This window comes from Protopterus annectens, chromosome 2.part1 (genome assembly GCF_019279795.1).
Source record: "Protopterus annectens isolate FY-2018-M chromosome 2.part1, PAN1.0, whole genome shotgun sequence".
In the NCBI taxonomy this organism is placed as follows: domain Eukaryota; kingdom Metazoa; phylum Chordata; order Ceratodontiformes; family Protopteridae; genus Protopterus; species Protopterus annectens.
The window spans coordinates 1,792,737,761-1,792,757,270 of record NC_056729.1 but is presented as its reverse complement, the minus strand read 5'-3'; the positions used below and the strand labels follow the sequence as shown (position 1 = coordinate 1,792,757,270).

The window sequence follows — 19,510 nt, the reverse complement described above, 5'->3', positions numbered from 1 at the left end:
GGGGGGAGGGAGGAGTAGCAATATACTACATACTATAGTAGGATACCAAAAGGTGTGTGTGTGTGTATGTATGTGTATATATATATATATATATATATATATATATATATATGTATGTGTGTGTGTGTGTGTGTGTGTGTGTGTGTGGGGGGAGTAGCAATAGTATTCATAAATAATCTAACAGTAGAATCTCTTAAGCCAACTATCATGAACTTTGACAATGCAGAACTACTCTTTACTAAGCTTAAAATCAACCCCAAGAAACACATCAATATCATAGGTGGCAACATCCCACCTTGGAACAACATTCCCACATTAGAAAATCTACTTCACTGGATCTCCACTGCCCTCCCTTAAGAAACAATTGTGCTGGGGGACTTTCTATCAAAATCCAGCAACCCACATTAACCTTTATGGATTCACCCAAACTATCACCTCTCCTACAAGGTTAGACAAAACTTCCAAACGACAATCCATCCTTGACTGGATTCTGACTAACACCCCCACCCTATGCTCACAAGCAGGTTGTTTGCCTGATAGAAGAAAGGTTGGTTAATGGTCACCAAGACTACCAAAATATGCCAAACACACATATCATGCAATGACAAACAAAAAATATTTCAACCCAAACAGCTTTAACTCTTCACTAAATAGCAGCAACTGGGAAGCTCTTAGAAAATTACCCCTGGAAGAGACGGTTAACTCTTAACACCACAACCATGTAGCTCCAAGGACCATTACAGTAAAAGCAAATTATGCACCTTGGCTAAAGTAAGGAATGCAGATCACTGTTAGAGCAGTTCCATAAAGACAAATCCCAGGCCTCTGGTCTCTTATTCCTACAATTAAGAAACAAAACAAAGAAACATGTTAAACTTGACAAAATCAACTACTACGAGAATATTCAAATAAAACATCAAAACAATTCGCAAAAGTTTTGGACTGCCTTAAATAGTATTTTGCACCCATATAAATCCACAACATCCACTCCAACAATAACTGGTAACTCAGATACCATATCAACTCAACTTAATAAATATTGCCCCAAAACTATTTTTAGCTCTCTCAAATTCCTAGACAACTTCCTCCACCACTGAACCATCTTGGTCTCTAAATAATCCAGACTCCTTTACATTACAATCAGTTTCTGTTAACACCGTAAAAATATTAAGCATACCACACTGACAAACTCCCCGCAGATTTCCTTCAAATCTCAGCAGATGCTATAGCTTACCCAGTAGCCATACTGATTAACAGATCAATCTCAGAAAACCTAACGCTCAACATTTGGAAAATATCTCATATTCTACACCTACGCAAAGGTGGTAATTCCACCGAACTGACCAACTATCATCCAATAGCCATACTGTCACCCCTATCAAAAATCCTACAGAGAGTAGTTCATTCAGAAGTAAAGCACTACCTACATACACAAACTACGGTCAAACACTCAACATGGTTTCTGCCCCTATCACAGTACTACCACTGCCCTAATGTCCTTCACCAGTTCAGTGAACCACTATACAAATGCTGGACACTGTCTCCACCATCTTCTTGGATCTTTCTAAAGCCTTTGATATGGTTAGGCACAAAAAACTTAACATTCTCTCCACCCTTAATCTCAGTACTCCTCCTATTACCTGGTTCAAAAGCTACCTTTCAGGTCACAAGCAAGCCGTCCAGTAGCAAAATGAACTCTCCCCCCCCTTCTTCCAGTTAAAACAGGGGGTCCCCCCCAAAGCTCCATCCTTGGACCTCTACTTTTCTCGCTCTTCACAAACAAATCACACCTCTACCACTCATGCCACAGTCATACAATATATCTTGATGACTCTACACTAATATACACAGCTCCATCCCTACAAGAGCTGTAGACCATAACCCAAGTATATTTCCTTACCGATGAAACCTGGCTCACTAACTCCAATCTTATTCTCAACCTAAACAAACCCAAACTTCTTCTCTTCCACCCCACAAGAACTTCCCCATCTAATCTGTCATTCCACATTACATCTAAAGATAAAATTAATATCACACCTGTTATGCATACAAAGCTTTTAGGTATTGAAACGGACAACAACTTGGAAGTTTGACTTACACAGCTCTCAAACCATCAAAAAAGTACATAAGAAATTAGGTGCTCTCTACAGAAACAAACAGTTCCTAACTGCAAACTCAAAGGCTACCATTGTTTGCATGCACCTCCTGGCAACTCTCCTGTATGCCTCCCCAATTCTAACCAACCTCAGAAAAACTGATCTCGCTAAATTAGAATCATGTTATAATAGGATTGCCAAGTTTGTCACACATTCCCCCATGTAGATCACACCACTGCTCATCTCTAAAACTCACTTCCAAAACAACAAATACTCAAAAACCAAACTATAGAATAAAAAATCCACCAAGCTATTCGAACTCTGCAACACACTTCTTTATTATTTCTAAAACTATTAATTTGGCTTGAACTACTACAGTTTCTACTCTTTAACCAACTAACCTTCACCCACAAAATCCTGCATCAGCCAGAAGAAACTCTGCTTTCAAGAATCTAATACAACCACACACCAACAACCGCAGGTATCCAGCAAAACACTACTTCTTAACATCTCAAAAGTAAATAACTCGGCTGGAGACTCGCTCTTCTCAAACTACATTCCCAAAATTTGGAACAAACTACCAACCCCAATTGCTTCCAACTCCTCCACAGTACAATTTAAAAAGCTACTAAAAGACACACAACTGAAACGTGGCTCTGCTCGCACTCCTCCCCTGGCTAGTTTCTAGTACACTTAGAGTTACTGCCTATATCTTATTGAAATTTTATTAGTCTTCTGAATTACAAATTGAGTTTATGTTGTAACAACAATGTTGATATCTGTTTTTAACCTTTAAAATTGCTTTTCCTATAGAAACCGTCAATTGGAATTCATCCATTATTTGTGCATAAAGTATAACTCCTTTGAGTCCTGCATACATATGGCAACACCATATATGTACAGTTTTTATCAGAACATAGGTCAAAGTTTTATGTAGATCATTTATTGTAATTATTATTTTGTTCTTGATAATTTCCTTTCTGTACTTTTACGTCTGTATCTTTTACAACTGTATGCTCTATTTTTACTATACGTGCATTCCTTGGAGATTTTCTCCCCGGAACTCTGCTAAAAAAGGACCTGTGTCCAGTCAGACTTTCCCGATAAATAAATGTAAAATAAATAAATAAATAAATCCCTAGTAGGAAAGGTAGTCTCTACCCTGTAATCCAAACTTCTGGTTAACTTCATTCCACTGTATTATCCCTTCCCTCTGTAGTTATTTGCACCCACTAAAAATGTTAATGTATGACAAATTAGTGCTCCAAACATCTCAAACCACGAATTTATGCTGTTAACTGCAGAAACAATTACTTTGACAGCATAGCAGCATGTATGCAACACATAATGTATACATATATAGATGCATACATACACACACTAAAAAAACACTCGTAGAGAAACTTTGTTACTAAAAAGGAACAGAGACGAGATGTAGTACAATGTGCACCCAACTATTTTCTGCGTATAACTTTACTGAAAAAAAAATTTGCACTTAAGGTTAAACAATTAACAACATATGACAAATAACTAACAACTATTATAAAAAATTATAATAATGTGCTCCTAAACTTTAACTATAATCTCCTAACAGTGGAAAGCAGTTTAAACATGTCATTACAGCCTCTATTTTATGGTATATAAACAATTATATGTAAGTACAGAGCTCATAAAAGCGTATTATTTTACCTATATAGTCTTCGTACGTGGCACGCTCAGGACCACGCTAAACCTTCTTAATAATAAGGGAGTGTCATTTTTTGCCCTACACCTGAGAAGTTCTCCGGAAATGGAACCCACAACATGCCATTGAAAATGTAACTCCGGAAACATAAACGTTCCTGAATGGGCTCCGGGCTATTCAAGTTCTCAATACATAGTAGGACCCCCGGAAACCCAACATATATAATACAAACATTCTTACTCAAATACACTTTTTTCTTCGTGTATTCTGTGCTACAAAATACACAGTAATGTATGCCATATCTATGGGTAATACAATGGCCTGTGCAGTAATCCTCATTATAGTTACCAATATCACAACCTCAGTGTTGTTACAACCTACCCAAGAAAAGGCGGTATTACCGCTCTACACAGATCACAGCTTTATTTCCGTCTAGAGCAAACACTGTATTCTATTGAAGAAATTCTGTCCAGTCACTGCACAGGAAAGCGCAATGTTGTTGTCACTCAAAACAAATTCCCGCCTTAGCAAACCATTCACGTTTTAACTGGTGGAGAGGATGAGGAATCTGTGGAGTGGGTTTGGTTGAATGTATTTGCTGTTTTTTGTGGAAACTGAGAGTTCGTGCAGTGAGATGTCTGTGTTGTTTGTAAGTGCTCTCATAATTTATATTTGTTTATAGAGAACTTTTCTTATCAGTTGAACTTGCTAAAGTTGACAACATTTTCGAGACTGGTAGTGTGACATTTATAGTATGCTATTTAATCCCATGAGACCTAACATACTTGTTTTATATTAATAAAAAACACTGAAGACATTTGGTTATTTCAGTTTTTTTAAGGTATAAGTGTTGTAGCATCCCATTGCTTTCAGTTATGTTGTATACACGCATATAGTATGTTCCTAAAAATGAAAGCAGAATGTATACAGCTGTAGACTGCAGTGCTTTATATCTTTCTGAGACACATTTTATCAGTTCGTGTCATCAGGATTTTGTTACCGAAGTAACGGATTAGATCGGTTGGTAATTTTTAGTTTTGCATATTAGTTTAATTATTTTTTTTTTAGGTGGAAATAATAACATTAAATGCAAGTTTGGAAATATGATGGGACATTATAACGCAGAATAAGTACCACATGGTATGCCCTGAGGCTTGTTAGAGGAGTTGCCATCACAAAATTATCCATCAGTAGGAAATGCAAGAGTACCAACTCCCTTCCAGCTTTATAGTGCTGGCAGCATCAGCTGAAACATTCACAAATTGGTTCCTGTTTTGACTGCCATATAATCAGGGCTATATGTGCAGTGCCGTGCATTATGAAATATGATGCATACAGTTAGTGGTCATGGAAATTTTATTTCCACAGACTGTATGTAGCCTGACTGGGTATTCCTGTGTGCTGTAGTAGCTCATCATAACACACTGAACACTATAGACAGTTGGTAAGGCAGCAAGTCAATTAAGGGAAAGGGTACTCTGTGTTGAACACTCTGCCCAATCTAAGTGTGCTTGTTTTAGGATAGCTTTTTTGTGGTGTATGGTGTAACATTAGGTTGATTCATTTTATGAGTTACTCTAATATCACAGCAGAGTATAAACCGAGCCATACACATCCTGTTTAAAAGACTGTACCTCATGTTTATGAATCTGCTAGCTTGTCTTCTTGAGATATTGACTGCTACATTTGAAGGAAGTAATTCACCATGGGTTCTACCCGTGTCCCTCTTGGACAGTGGCAGTAGGTGCTGATTGTAGTGTCTGCTTGAACTAGACACCCTTTGGAACATTGGTTGAACTTGGTTAGGCTTGTAAGGGCCCTGGGGCTGTTAGCTTAGTATCCTCCTATGATCCTACATATATTTTTATTCATTGAGTTATGGGTGTGTTTTTATTGATAATCTGGAATGTTTGTTAAACAGTGCCAAAAAATAAAGTATAAATCAAATTTAAACATCTTGTTGCTTGTGCAAACACTTGTACTCAAGACATGCAGAGGAATTTTTGGCTCATTTAATTTTCCATTAACTACAGTGGCCTACTGTTTGAAAAAGCATTATGTCAGCAGGATGCCTCACTGCTGATATTAGTTTGTTTTAAATGTTCCATTTTGTATGATTACAGATGTCCTTTCATTTCTGTGATAATTTGTTTCATTTTGATGCTTTAGCAGGCTACTGACTCTATTTAACATAGACTTCAGGTTACACAAGTGCACACAGAGCTACAGGGTATAATGTAAACATATTTTATAATGTTTATTTAGAGCAAAAAATTATAATATTGGTGGACTGGTTCAGCACAGCTTTTCCAAACTTAACCTGTATGTAAAAATACAGACAAGACCATAAAAATAAGTACAATTCTATCTGTGCAGTGCTGCTGGGTCACATCCAACTATTGTAGCTGCTCTTTGAAGAGGTATCACCAGCCACAGAGTTTACTAGGCAAGTAGGGAATGGAAGTAGATTGTTAGACCTTTTTTTATATCCCTCACATACCTATGGAGAATTAAGAGAATTTGATCCACCTACAGCATGAATTTGGAATATGGGAGGCAACTGGAGTACCAAGGAAAACCCATGCGAACAAAGGGAAGACATACAGACAGTACACAGAGGGCACCTCAGCCAAAAAATGAACCAAGAATCTCTTGCTTGTTATGAGGCATTGCTGCTCACTGTGTGGCCCTGAATATAATTAGAGTATGCTAAATATATTATCCCCAAAGCAGATCATCAGTGGAGATGAATTATAGCAGACAAAGGAGAGAGAGTAGTAGAGATGGCGAAGTTAAAACAAATTTTGGACACAATGTACAAATCAAAATAAGCTTATCTTAATTAAAACCAGGCTTGGTAAAGCTGAGATTTAGGTGACATGTGCATGTAAGATAGATTTACTGATGGCATAAGATGAATTGTATTGTATATTAATGCAAGTAGAACTAGACAAGGTTAAGGATCCTACATATTTTTTTACAGTTATTTTTTAAAGCAGTTCACCTTTTATTTAACCAATTATCTTACTGGCCCAGATGTACTGCATCTTGCATTTTACAAACTGGGATGGGGAAAATGCAATTTCTGCAAGGTTACCAAAGAAAGAGCACCAAAAAAAGCACGAGGAGAACACCAGGTTGAAAGCTTTTAGCGTAGGTAAACTTTAATAGTAGCTATTCGTCACACAGACGTCATGAGAAACTGAATACCAAACAGCCGCCTCTCATTTTTAAATACATTTTAACCAATCAGTTTCATTTACCGATTGATTACAATTGTTTTCATCATCACAGGACACCATAAAAACACTTTGTTTAAAAACAGAATGTTTCCACGTTTAATTCACAACTCTTTCCTATTTGTTAAAAAAACACTTTGTTAGCCATGTCATAAAGACCAGAAGAAACATATGAGGCAAGCCGAGTTGCCATTCTGCCTCCCTCTGTGCAACCAGATTTCTAAAAGTACCTCCCCTTATATCCTCTTGAACAACCTGCAAAATGGAAAAAAATTGAATTTTTTTCCAATTCCCACACTCACTAGAATGCTTGTACAAAGCGTTAAGATTTCTCTTTCTTATAGCATATTCATGTTCTTGGATTCTCTTCCTTAAAGCCCTAGTTGACATTCCTATATAAAAAAAGCGGGACATGATGAACAAAGGGCAATATGTACTATACCCGAGTGTCACAATCACATCTACCCGGAAACCAGGTCCTTTCTAGATGTGTTAAAAAGATGTATGGGCCTTCATGGATAAATCTACAGGATCAATATGCCATTTAAACTTAAACAAGATTTTGGTTGTAGAAATACTTTGGCTAAACCTTCTACTTACAGTCCAAGTTTAACACATGCTGTTAAAATGTTTGATGTTTTTTGTGAAAAAGATATCGGGAAATGTTTGTCTAAAAAAGCATGATGTTTATTACAATTTGAGTACAAGTGAGAACAAGGCTTTGTATGAGTTGGTTAACAAGACTGACTTAAAATTTATGAAAGCAGATGAGGGCAGGGGGGTTGTGACGAATGTCCAGGATTTACAGCACTGTTATTGAAAATATGTTATCTGACCCATCGGAGTATAACAGAGTGGTCAGATTGGACATAACTAAAAGTTATGTATGTATTTACAATATTTTGCGCAAGTTATTTTTGAGTGGTGACATTACCAATGAGGTGTTTAATTTTTTATACGTGTAAGAACCTAAAATAGGGGCTTTGTTTGGGATACCCATACTTTATTTTATTTTACATTTGTTGACCGGGCTAGTCTGGCTGGATACATGTCCATTTTCAGCAGAGGCCCGAGGAGAAAAGCTCCACTATATGCTAAGTACATTACATAAAAAATTGACTACTCTAAGATATAGCTAAAATCAGAGATTACAAAAAGAAAGAAAGATAATTTCAAAGAGAAACAAGTTTACAATATGCAGTTCATTAAATATCAACAATTGTACAAAAATGTACATACTTAAATCTCAACAGTAAAAGGAACAGAACTGAATAAGGTAGAGATGAAAAGAGTGGAGGAGTGGAGACTTCACAAGTCTTCCACAAATCCCCCATTTAGACCCATTATTTCTGCTTCTGGTAGTGCTACAGACTGTATGTCTTTGTATTTAATCATATTTTTAAACCTTGGGTAAAGACATTACCATAATTTGTAGCAAACTCCTGGGATTTTTTTAAATCAGTTAAGATCTTTTTCAATTTCTTCAAGTGATTTGTGTAATGATTTTATCTTGACGGTGGATGTTGTTTCTATTTTCACCTGTATTCCCAAGGAGGAGGGTGTTGACTACATTAGGTGGTTATGAGCAAGTATGGTGCAATCACCAACCATGATAATATAGTTTATACAAGTGTATTAGATACTTTGGAATGTTTAATGGTTGTTATTATAAACAACTGAAGGGAGTTGCTACGGGGGCCACAGTAGGGCTTACCTATGCACACCTAGTTTTAGGTTGGTGGGGTTTGGAAATATTGCCCACAGTTCCATTTTATGACAACATTGTTTTTTTTACAAGAGGTTTGCAGATGATTTTTTTTTTTATTGTTGAAGAGAATTTTGATTTTCAACAGTTTGTAGAATTGTTAAGTCATAGTACAACTTTTTTTAAGTTTGTTATAGGTGAATATGGATCTAAAGTGTCTATTTTAGATGCGAGTATAAATTTGGACAGAATTAATGCTAGACTTTCAAGTACTGTTAACAGGGAAAACAATTTTTGTAATAGTTACGTGCACTTTTAAAAGTGCTCACCCCCATTTTATGAAGAAAAACATTCCACATGGGCAATTTTATAAGGGTTTCCCTTATGACTGGATGAAAATAATTTTATTAATGGGTTGGAATTTATAAAAGGTTTATTTGGGGATAGGGGATACTGTGAAGAACTGCTTAGTAAAGCAGCAGATGAGGTTATTTCCAGGAGACGGGTGGAAATCCATTCCGGTTGGAGTTGGAGGGTTAAGGAAGAGGGATGCCCCTAGGTTTTGTTTGGATAGGAGTATAAACAATCTAGCCATACATAAAATTCTTTGTGAAAACTGGAATATATCTTAGGAAACAGTGATATAGCTAAGATTCTTGGGGACAGTCCCTCTTTTCTTTACAGAAGGAGTTCAAGTATTAAACAAATGCTTGCATCTAATAGACAGGTGTCAAAAGCCTTTATTGGTGGAGGAGCTGGCATGTTTAAATGTAAGGGATGTAGATCCTGTAGATTTATCCAGGAAGGCCCATACATCTTTTTAACACATCTAGAAAGGACCTTAAAGGTTCCGGGTAGATGTGATTGTGGTACTCGGGTATAGTATATATTGTCCTTTGTTCATTATGTCCTGCTTTTTATATAGGAATGTCAAACGGGGCTTTAAGGAACAGAATCCAAGAACATGAATATACTATAAGAAAGAGAAATCTTAACAATGCTTTGTACAAGCATTCTAGTGGGTGTGGGAATTGGAAAACATTACATTTTTCCATTTTGCAGGTTGTTCAAGAGGGTATAAGGGGAGGTAATTTTAGAAATCTGGTTGAACAGATGGAGGCGGAATGGCAGCTTATGCTTGCCTCATATGTTTCTCCTGGTGTTAATGACATGGTTAACATAAAGTGTTTTAAAAAATAGGAAAGTAGTTATGAATTAAACTTGGAAGCATTCTGTTTTTTTTAACAAAGTGTTTTTATGGTGTCCTGTGATGATGAAAACAATTGTAATTAATTGGTAAATGAAACTGGTTAAAATGCATTTAAAAATGAGAGATGGCTGTTTGGTATTCAGTTTCTGAAGTCTGTGTGACGAATAGCGAATATTAAAGTTTAACTACGCTAAGATTTTACAACCTGGTGTTCTCCTCATGCATTTTTGGTGCTCTTTCTTTGGTATTGTTGGATTTGCACCTTTTCCTGGTTGCTGCTGTTTTTTTTATAGTTGAATTTCTGCAAGGTTATTAGATAATATGTAACAGGTTATGATTTTAAGTTTGACAGCTGTACATCTTCCTGTTTTTGTTAATTGTTTAGTCTATGGCAGCAAGTGCCTCTGAATTTTGTGCAATGGAGTATTGTAGTTCATATTTATTATTATTTAGATAAGGGTGATATCTTGTTGCAAAGGTGCTTTGTGTGCTGTTTTATTGTAGGAAGGGAGAAGTGAATCCCTTTTACACCAAAATAATGACTTTGTGTGATTCCAAAGAACTGATTAAATGCCATATACCTTAAAAATATCCAGTATTTAGTGTAGCATGCCTTTTATATCTTGTTTAAGTAGCATACCGTCCTCTACAAGTTGTCTGACTGTAGGGGGAAATTTATTCCAGGGTTTTAGTACAGAGAGTCGTTAGAAGAGTTGAGTGATTTTGGGTATGGGTTTGGCATTGGTCTTTAGAACAGTGTCCCCTTGTGGGAGGTGTGACGCCCGTGCACTGGCCCAGTAAACAAGGCTCCTCAATCCTCACCACTAGCACTAGTGAGGGGCGTGCACATTGGGGGGGGGGGATACAAGTACATACACAATAACTTCCCTTAAGAGCACACAGATCACATTCAGTCTGGGGCTGGTTTCTCTCCAGATTTCCAATAAGACTCCCCACTGGCACAGCTATAGGGTCCGGATCTCAGCCTAGTGGTCAAGCTAAAATCTCCAGCACCCTCTCTGTTCAACCAGTGCTTCATGTTCCTTCCCAAGTAGCTGACACACACACACTTTGAGATATGAGTTATATGCAAACCCACAGACACTCCTGGGGAAGGCTGGCACAGGTTCTCCAGCTATGTCCCTTCTCTCCAGACTATAAGGTAGAAAGCACTGCCACCAACCACTAATGTCAGCTGCTATAAGACCCTTCCCAAAGGGTGACCAATTTCACTGTGTAATATTACTGTTATCCAAATAGTAAGTGTGACTATGCAGCAAAGACTATGTGGCTTGGACAGTGTCACAAAATACATGCAAGTACTCTCTAAGAGCTTATAGTCTCTCTACACAACAGCCGCAGTTGAAAGGTTTAAAAATACTTTAATAATAATAAATAATAAAAACACAAGACAAATCTCATCAATTCAACGTAGTGTTAATCAAGAGTTCAGAATTCATAGGAACTTTAAAACAATATTGTAGGATAGTCTAACATAAATATAGAAAACAGCTAGACTAATCTGGCTAAATTCCTATCTAACTCTAAGAGAAACTGTGTCCTAAATAACTTTACTTACAGGGCAAAGTGCTGGTGAGTTGTTGTCCGCTTCAGACAAAATACAAAATGCTCAGTCTTTCTCTCTGAGAAAGTCTTAAATTGATGATACACAGTACTGCTGAGTCATTTCGCATTACATAATTTTTATCACTTCTCCTTTAGTTCCCATGTGAACAGAAACTCAATTTACATTTCTTTCTAGGCTGCATCTGGCCAGGAAGCCACAGCAATAAAAGAAACTTTTACATGTAAACCCTTAGTAATTCTCTCTTAAATTAAGACAATAGAAAGAATTTGCTAGACCAGACATCCTGTCTCCGAGCTTGAGATCAAACACAGTTGTTAATTCTTTACTTAACAGCTTTCTTCCAGCAGGGTGCACTGCGGTTACAGTTTTGAAGTTTAGCATATAACACAGTTTTCTTACATTTGTAAAAACAAGTCTGTGGATTATATTAATTATTACAATGACATAGAATTATCTACAGAATTCTATCTAGCTAGGCTGGCAGCCTTCACAGGAGGTACCACTGTAGCAGGAGACGTTTGTTTGGCAGGTATAAAATCTTGTGGACTTCTGTTTGCTAAGTGAGGTTAATTGAGCAGTTCTAGTCTGTTCAAGATTTGGTGCGCTATGTAGTGAACAGATCCATAAGTAAGATTAGTAGCAGAGTTTGCTATTTTTTTCTAGGGTTGCTCTATTTTTGGCTAGCTGAGTGAATTGTAGGTTGGTGACCATAGGGGAGGCATGAAAAAGGCTGGGGCCTTTTTAAGAACTATAATAATGCAGTCTTCAAAAATAAAACAATAACATCTGTGGTTTAAATAATTATAACAAAGCAGACAATTTAAAAACATTTGTTAAGAATCCAATACAGGGTATATGGCAATCATTTAATATTTTGAGAAATTGTAGACAGTTTGTAGAAAAATTAAAGGTAAGTTAGTTTAATACAAACAGGAATTGCAATATGAAGTGAGGCTTCTAGTATATTCAGAGAAAAAGTCAGGAAAGAGAATTAGCACTAAAGAAGTAAGTGAAAAAAGAGAGTAAGGAGGTATAAGTAATGAAAAGGTACTTGTTCACATTTAGCAATATAGTTTATGCTAGTTTTGAGCAAGATCAGAGACAGATTTTAGCTGGGAAGTCTTTCAGAGTGGTTTCAAAAGTTGGGAGTGAGGATATAGACCTGATGGATACAGGTAAGGAATTCCAGGCCTTAGCAACCGTGACAGACAGTGCCCACCAGATTTGCTAGGTCTGTAGACAGACGAGTTTTTGGTGACTGGATCACAATGACCGACTGGAAACACAGTTGTGTAGAATGTTTTTTAGTGCTGGACAAGCAGATGGATGCTGGATAATTTTATAGGTGGTAAGAAGTTGTGTATATGTTAGTTGATGTTACAGTTCGAACCAATTGAGGCTTTTCTGTGCTGTACAGTATTGGATTCTGAAAAGGCTATGTGCTGCAAATTTAACTATTTAGTTTTTTTCACAGCTTGCTGGATATGAAGGTCAAATTTCAAATTGCCATCAATTGCTATACGAAGTAATTTTGAACAGGCAATTAATTCTAACTTAGTGTTATTTAATGAAGTAACAGTGAGACTTGTTGTCATCCAGGAAGGACTATAGCGGTAAGCAGCAGTAGTTTGATCTTTTTAGCATTCAGTAGTGATTTGAGAATGCCCCGGCCATTTTTTTTTTTTTTAAACACAAGAAAAATATTTTTGGGTAAACGCTTGTAGCTTGGAGTAGATGAGGGTGTAGTCATCTGTGGTGAGTTATTGTAGCCTGTTTGGTGACTGTGTGATGTTATTTATTATAAACATCTTAAATAGACTTCATCCTAAAATAGATCTTCGAGGAACAACTATTAAATTCTTTTTCTAAAATAGTTGTTAAACCAGGAAATCAATGGTCTTGATTATTGAAATTAGCGTATACCATGTGTGAAACACGTCAATGCAAGATACGCTGATTTGGTGAATTGAAAAATTACCTGGAATGCTATTGATACATTGTAGTTTTAAGTTGGGACCTGGTTTGAAATTGGCGCCAAATAAGTTTTAAAAGACGGAAGTTTTTTTACTGGGATGTTCTGAAGAAGCTCAAGATTTGTTGAGTGAAAGCGCTTAACCGAAGTTCATTGGATTATCAATACCATTCCAGGTAATTTTTTATGGACAATTCACCAAATCAGCGTATCTTGCATTGACGTGTTTCACACACGGTATACGCTAATTTTGGTGCAACAATTACATTTATTATTTTACGTTTAATGTACGTTTTTGTGTTTAGTTGGCTGAACTTCCATGTCACAGGAGGTACAAGCGTTTTTTGGATGGTTTTGTACAACATTAAAAAATTTTTAGCCGTTTATTGTTGTTGGAAGTCCCTGAAAAACAATGTGCAGTTCTGAGGTTAAGACAGCTGGTTGCAATTTGCGTGAGGAGATTTAAATCCAGTTTGCTTCACAGTACATCGGAGCGGTAAGCAGGATTTACATCTGTGCGCCTTGGGGCATAAACGCTAATATACGTTGGCTGTCACGCTCAAAGAAACTAAGTTGTTTGGAAGTGTTTGGTGGAAATTGGTGAAAGGAACTGTTTGTCCAACAGAAGGACAGTTGGTTGTACTCCAACAGAGGAGGTAATAACGAGTGGTTGGTGCTATTATACTCTTGGATACTGTTCATTTAGAAAATCTTCTACATTTGGTTATGGTAGTCATCTATTAGCCGACCTAGGAGGTAGATCACTTATTGGAGCTCCGTTAGTTCAAGCACTAGGTTGTTTTTTTTGTTTTAATTCAGAATTGCAGTAGGCCTAAAGTTAGACAACTGATTGGAGGAATTTCCTTCTCCGTGCACTGGAAGAGTATATGCTTGTTTCCTTGTGAAGGGGAAATAGGATTCCTGTAAAGATCTGTTTATTGGAATCGATAGCAGGTAGACCAGAGCATCTGAAGTGATTTTTAGTTATTTATTTGGGAGATTATCAGCTGCTGGGATAATGGGTTTAAATTTGCATATGTATATATATTTTCTGATGGTTTAGGTAGGTGCAGTATATATAGAGAGAGTGTCTATAATAATTATTTGATTCTGACATGGGGGGAGATATCACTGTTTTTTGCCAAGTGCTGTAGCTGTATTTATGAAGTGGATGTTAAAGCTGCAAGCAGTATTGCTGAAGGAGAGAGAAGCATTTGTTTGAGAATTTTTACTTGGATGCAGCAGTTAAATTATAATAGACCAAACTGAGTAAAGTTTTTAGTTTGGGATTGCTAACGTATAATGTAATCATTCTTATCAGAGATAATTGTCCTTTTATGTAAGATTACATTGTTGATGGTATTATTTATAGCTTGTTTGCATCTTGTTTGCTTGTCAAATTCACCATGCCTTGTCTCTTTGCTTTATTAACTGCTTAGGATGAAGTGTTAGTAAGGGAGCTGAATTGTTTTCACGTTTCTGTTTTGTCTGATAGCGTCATGTTGATTTAAAATGTTGAGAAAAGTGTTGCTATAGCAACAGGATGTGAGTAATGTAGGTTTTACCCATGGTTGACGTGGTTTAAAGCCCTCGGGACTTGGGACCAAACAAAGACAACCGTGGGTAAATCCCGCATTACCCACACCCAGAAGTGGGTTATTGCTATTATACTATGACATTATTTAAGAAAAGAAACAATTAATTACTTTTCTTAAATAATGGCATTGTATAATGCCTCTTTGCTGCCCTTCTGCAGCTGTCTGGTATCCGCGGCAGTTCTGATGTACTGCGCATGCCTACGCAGCACATCAGAGCTGTGGCGAAAAGCACCGGAGAAAGCAAGATCTCCGTTGCTTTTTACTGTTTCGCTATGTTAAATGGGTTTAACATAGCGAGACAGCTTTAAAATAAGCAACGGACATCCGTTGCTTATTTTAAAGCTGTCTCCCTATGTTAAACCCATTTAACATAGAGAGACAGGTTTAAAAAAAGAGCAACGGGGAAAGCAAGATCTCCTTTGCTTTTTACACACTGTGTCGCTATGTTAAAGGAGTTTAACATAGCGAGACAGCTTTAAAAAAAGCAACGGAGATCTCCGTTGCTTTTTTTAAACCTGTGTCGCTATGTTAAACTCTTTTAACATAGCGAGACAGTGATTTAAAAAAAGACTTTATACTAATGGAAAAAGTCCGGGCGACCGGACCTTTTTCCATTAGTATAAGTCGTTTTACAACGTGCACGCTGGCCAATCAGTGTGCACATTTTGGAATATTAATGGGGGGGTCATGGTATAATAAAAATGTTATGTTATCTTCTAGACAGTTATTAAATGGAGTCAGTTATAGTGTTTCAGTGTGGTTACAAAAGTTCCTTCATTAAATTTGGGTACATTTCTTAATTGGTTTATCATGGAAGTTTGGGGAGATTTTTGCAGAATGTCTGATACCATAAATGGAATGATGGCCACTTAACTCAAGCTGGGATTGGGTTTGACTGTTTCTGTTCTTGGAGGGGGGGGTTGTGGTTAGTATCCCTTCAAAACCTGTTACTTTATTTGTGAGCTTGTTATATCTGTTCAGAGGTTTTACAGTTTGTGTAAAATGATCATCAAAGTTGAGGGAGGAAGAGGAAAAAGACATAGCTGAGGTTGAGCAGTTTGCATCTAGGGGCCTAATGAGATGGTTGCATAGGCTATATGGATTAACACCCAGGGCAGTGTACTCTCAGCTGTGGAAGGTTTTTGCTTGGTGGGGTGTATGAAGCAGTAATTTGCAGGGTTTTATACTGGTTTAGTTTAGGGAAAGTTCTCCATATTTCACACACATCTGGCTGGAATACTTCTTTAGTGTAGAGTGATTTGTGGGATAGATTATAACAGTGCAGCCCACTTTTTTGGTTTCCTATCAATCCCAAGAATATTACAGCGTAGTGACATTTTCTTACCCTTGATTTCTGACTTTAACGAGGATTCATTTTGGTGAATGTAGATATACATGAGTGAAGTTAAAGCTGTTTTGTTAGATATGCTTCTAAGCTTAATTTGAAAGAAGTTGAAGTTCTAATTTAGTGATGATGCTGAAGCCTATAGTATCAGTTTTTGTTATTTAATTTTGGAGTATTTTGCTGACTGTTTTGGTGGGCCTGGGTTAGGGTGTATATTGCACACAATTGCTGAGAAGTAACAGCCTGACAGAGGAAGCTTAAAATTTTATTCATGATGCTAGAACTGTGTCAGTTTTATGTTGGAATGCATTTTTTGGAAGTGACTAAAGGCAACATAAAAACATGGGAATATGTGAAGAAGATGGAGTTTTCTAGGTTTGAATGGATGTTATGAAAGTTAGCATGGAACGGTGATAGGAGAGTTAGTTGACATTGGCAAATTGTGAGTTAAAAGACAAAGGAGTAGAAGCTGGATATCATAAAGGAGCAATGTTATGTTGCTAATGTTTTATGTGGTAATAGGAGGGGAGAGGTGGAGTACGAGATTAAGAGGAGGAGGAGGAGGAATTAAAGATGTAAAAGTATATTGTATGGTAAAGATGTCTTATGTTATGATGTCAGTGATTGGAGGAAGAATGTAGATAGGGTGATAGTATTTTTTTAATGCCTTTATTGAATTGCCAGTTGTGACAGGCAAACTTACAAGTATATAAAAGTAATTCATCCATAGTAACAAGTTCACATTTATAAACATTAGAGAATATATAACAATATATGTGATGTATAATCTAAGCAGTATTACAAACATTATGCAATTCTTGCCTTCTCTTAAAACTTCATTACACCTGAAACATTTTTCTGCATGTATTGTTCAAACAATTTCCATTTTTTTTTCTGTTTAATTGACTCCTGCCTCATTTTAATGATCCCATTTCCTGTTCTTTTATCTCTGTTACAATATTCACTGTTTCCAAGTATGGTTGGTTTAGACTTCCAAACTTCCAGCAGAATAACATCTATTCCTGGTAACGTTTGTGTATATGGGTTATGTCACCATTTTTATCATATTTTCTCTTATCTTAACTTGTCGAGCCGCATCACTCTCACCTATATTTAAGTCTTCCGTAAATATTTCCATTGTGCTTTTTATTTTATACAAATTTTCCAAAATAGCACTTACAAGATCTCTGCTTATTTTTCTTGTTATAAGCTCCCCAAGTTTGGAAACAACCATTTTTACTTTTTGTTGCCTACGTCGTTGTGCTCTGGAGTTATCATAAAAAAACAGATGCTTAACAGCAATCTTTTTAAAAACTCATGCATTTTATCCATGTACTCCCTTATTTTCTTTTTAGCTCTCTGCGGTTGTGCTTTCTCTTGTTATGTGAGATTACCCTTATTTTGTAATACTTTCTTTTTGTTTCTACCCTATTTATAAACCCCACCTTCATTTTATCCACTCACAAGCTGTAACTTCTTAAATGCTTTCTGTCTTCCCTAATAACTTCTGGATAATTTCCACTATTCATTCTTTAAATTCCTCTCTTTTTAACAGGTTAGTGGGGAAGTCCAGTGTTTCATCTTTATTTTGTTACCCTGCATTTTTATGTTTGTAATTATTGGCACCACTATCGACTTTTTCATTTTAAATGGACATGTTCCTGTGAAATATAATTTCTGTCCTGTCTAGCCCAGTAATTTCCCCTTCTTATTACTTTTTAATTAGATGTCTTTTTATTTTATTTCTACCCTATTTTTAAACTCCACTTTCATTTTATCATACTCACTAGCTGTAACATCTAGAAAGCCGTGGTGGTACAGCGGTAGCGTTGTTGCCTCGCAGCAAGAGGTTTTCCTGTTCGATTCTTGGCTGGAGTGCCTTTTGTGTGGAGTCTACATGTCCTCCCCGCAGTCGAGTGGCCTCGAAAGACATGCGTGAATGGGCGTGCTTTCGCTGAAGGTTGGGCGTCCGGCTGGCAACTCGGCACCATAAAAATCGACTGCCAGTCATTAGCGGACCGGAGTTCCCCTGTGGTGACCCCTAACTGGGAAAAGCCAAAAAGACAAACAACAAGCTATAACGTCCAGAGTGCTTTTTATCTTCTGTAGTAATTCCTGAATAATTTCTACTAGTCATTCGATAAATTATTTTCTCTTTTTAACAGGTAGGTGGGAAAGCACCAGTGTCTCATCTTTAATTCATTACTCTGCATTTATATCTTGGTAATTATTGGCACATGATGCGAAATAGTTATTGGATGTGTGTCAGAATTCTCAGTTAAATGCACATATTCATGTGGAATGTAACTTATGTCTAGTGTAGCTCAGTTATTGTACCTTGGGGAATAATATGTAAATTCCGAGTTCCTACTACTGAATTTGCATCTTTCATACCAAACATTTTTTTAAATTTCTTTAGAAATCTACTAGGCCTCCCAAATATATCCTCATTGTTGCAAATCAAATTCCAGTTCCACTAGTAAGTAATATTCCCTACTGAAAGTTGATTTTGTCCCATTTTGTTAAGCTCCAAATAGCAGTTTTAGGTGGAATATAAATACATGCCAGTGTAATCCTCATCCCTTGCAAGTAGCATCTTACTACTACAACTCTGCCATTACCATATTTTTTTCCCTTTTCTATCCGTACTGGAGCCCCTCTAGCAATTAAAATAAGTCCTCCTTTTTCCTTTGTCCCTATTGTGCAGGAATATCCATCCTTAAGTCTTTTATTTATCAAATTCACATGTTTTGTTTTTTCTAACTTTCTAAATGCCTCCTGTAGCATTGCTATTTGCACTCTGCATTAACTATTCTTTCAATTTTCTTTGCCTGTGAGACCATTCACATTCCAAGATCACATGGAAAGTGTCACCATTATGGTAAGACGTTGTTAGCTCCCTCGTTGCATATGCCAGCTTTTTAAATGCCAGCTTTTGTGATACATTGGCAGGTTATTCCTTTACCTAGTAGTTTCTTATCAACATTACAGTCTGTTGCATTTTGCAAGATATTTTGTTTTAATAAAAACCCCAGAACACCCAATAACCCTTTAACTTAATACAAACACATGC

General features: G+C 36.7%; 2 protein-coding genes across 5 annotated transcripts in view; one reads left to right on the top strand and one right to left on the bottom strand.

Annotated features, from left to right (window-relative positions):
* The window catches only part of UBIAD1 (UbiA prenyltransferase domain containing 1), a 200,454-nt gene extending 196,227 nt beyond the window's left edge, over window positions 1–4,227 (bottom strand). Inside the window, exons 1-2 of one of the 3 annotated variants that reach the window (XM_044063221.1) lie at window positions 3,786–4,155; window positions 762–839 (exon numbers count right to left, since the gene is read on the bottom strand). The gene's annotated coding sequence lies outside the window, so the exon portion shown is untranslated. The other 2 variants (XM_044063222.1, XM_044063220.1) reach the window with 2 other exon arrangements.
* A 106-nt stretch (window positions 4,228–4,333) lies between these two features.
* MTOR (mechanistic target of rapamycin kinase) overlaps window positions 4,334–19,510 on the top strand; it is a 4,577,509-nt gene continuing 4,562,332 nt past the window's right edge. For both annotated transcript variants that reach the window (XM_044063218.1, XM_044063219.1), the window contains exon 1: window positions 4,334–4,429. The gene's annotated coding sequence lies outside the window, so the exon portion shown is untranslated. The remainder of the gene's footprint in view (window positions 4,430–19,510) is intronic.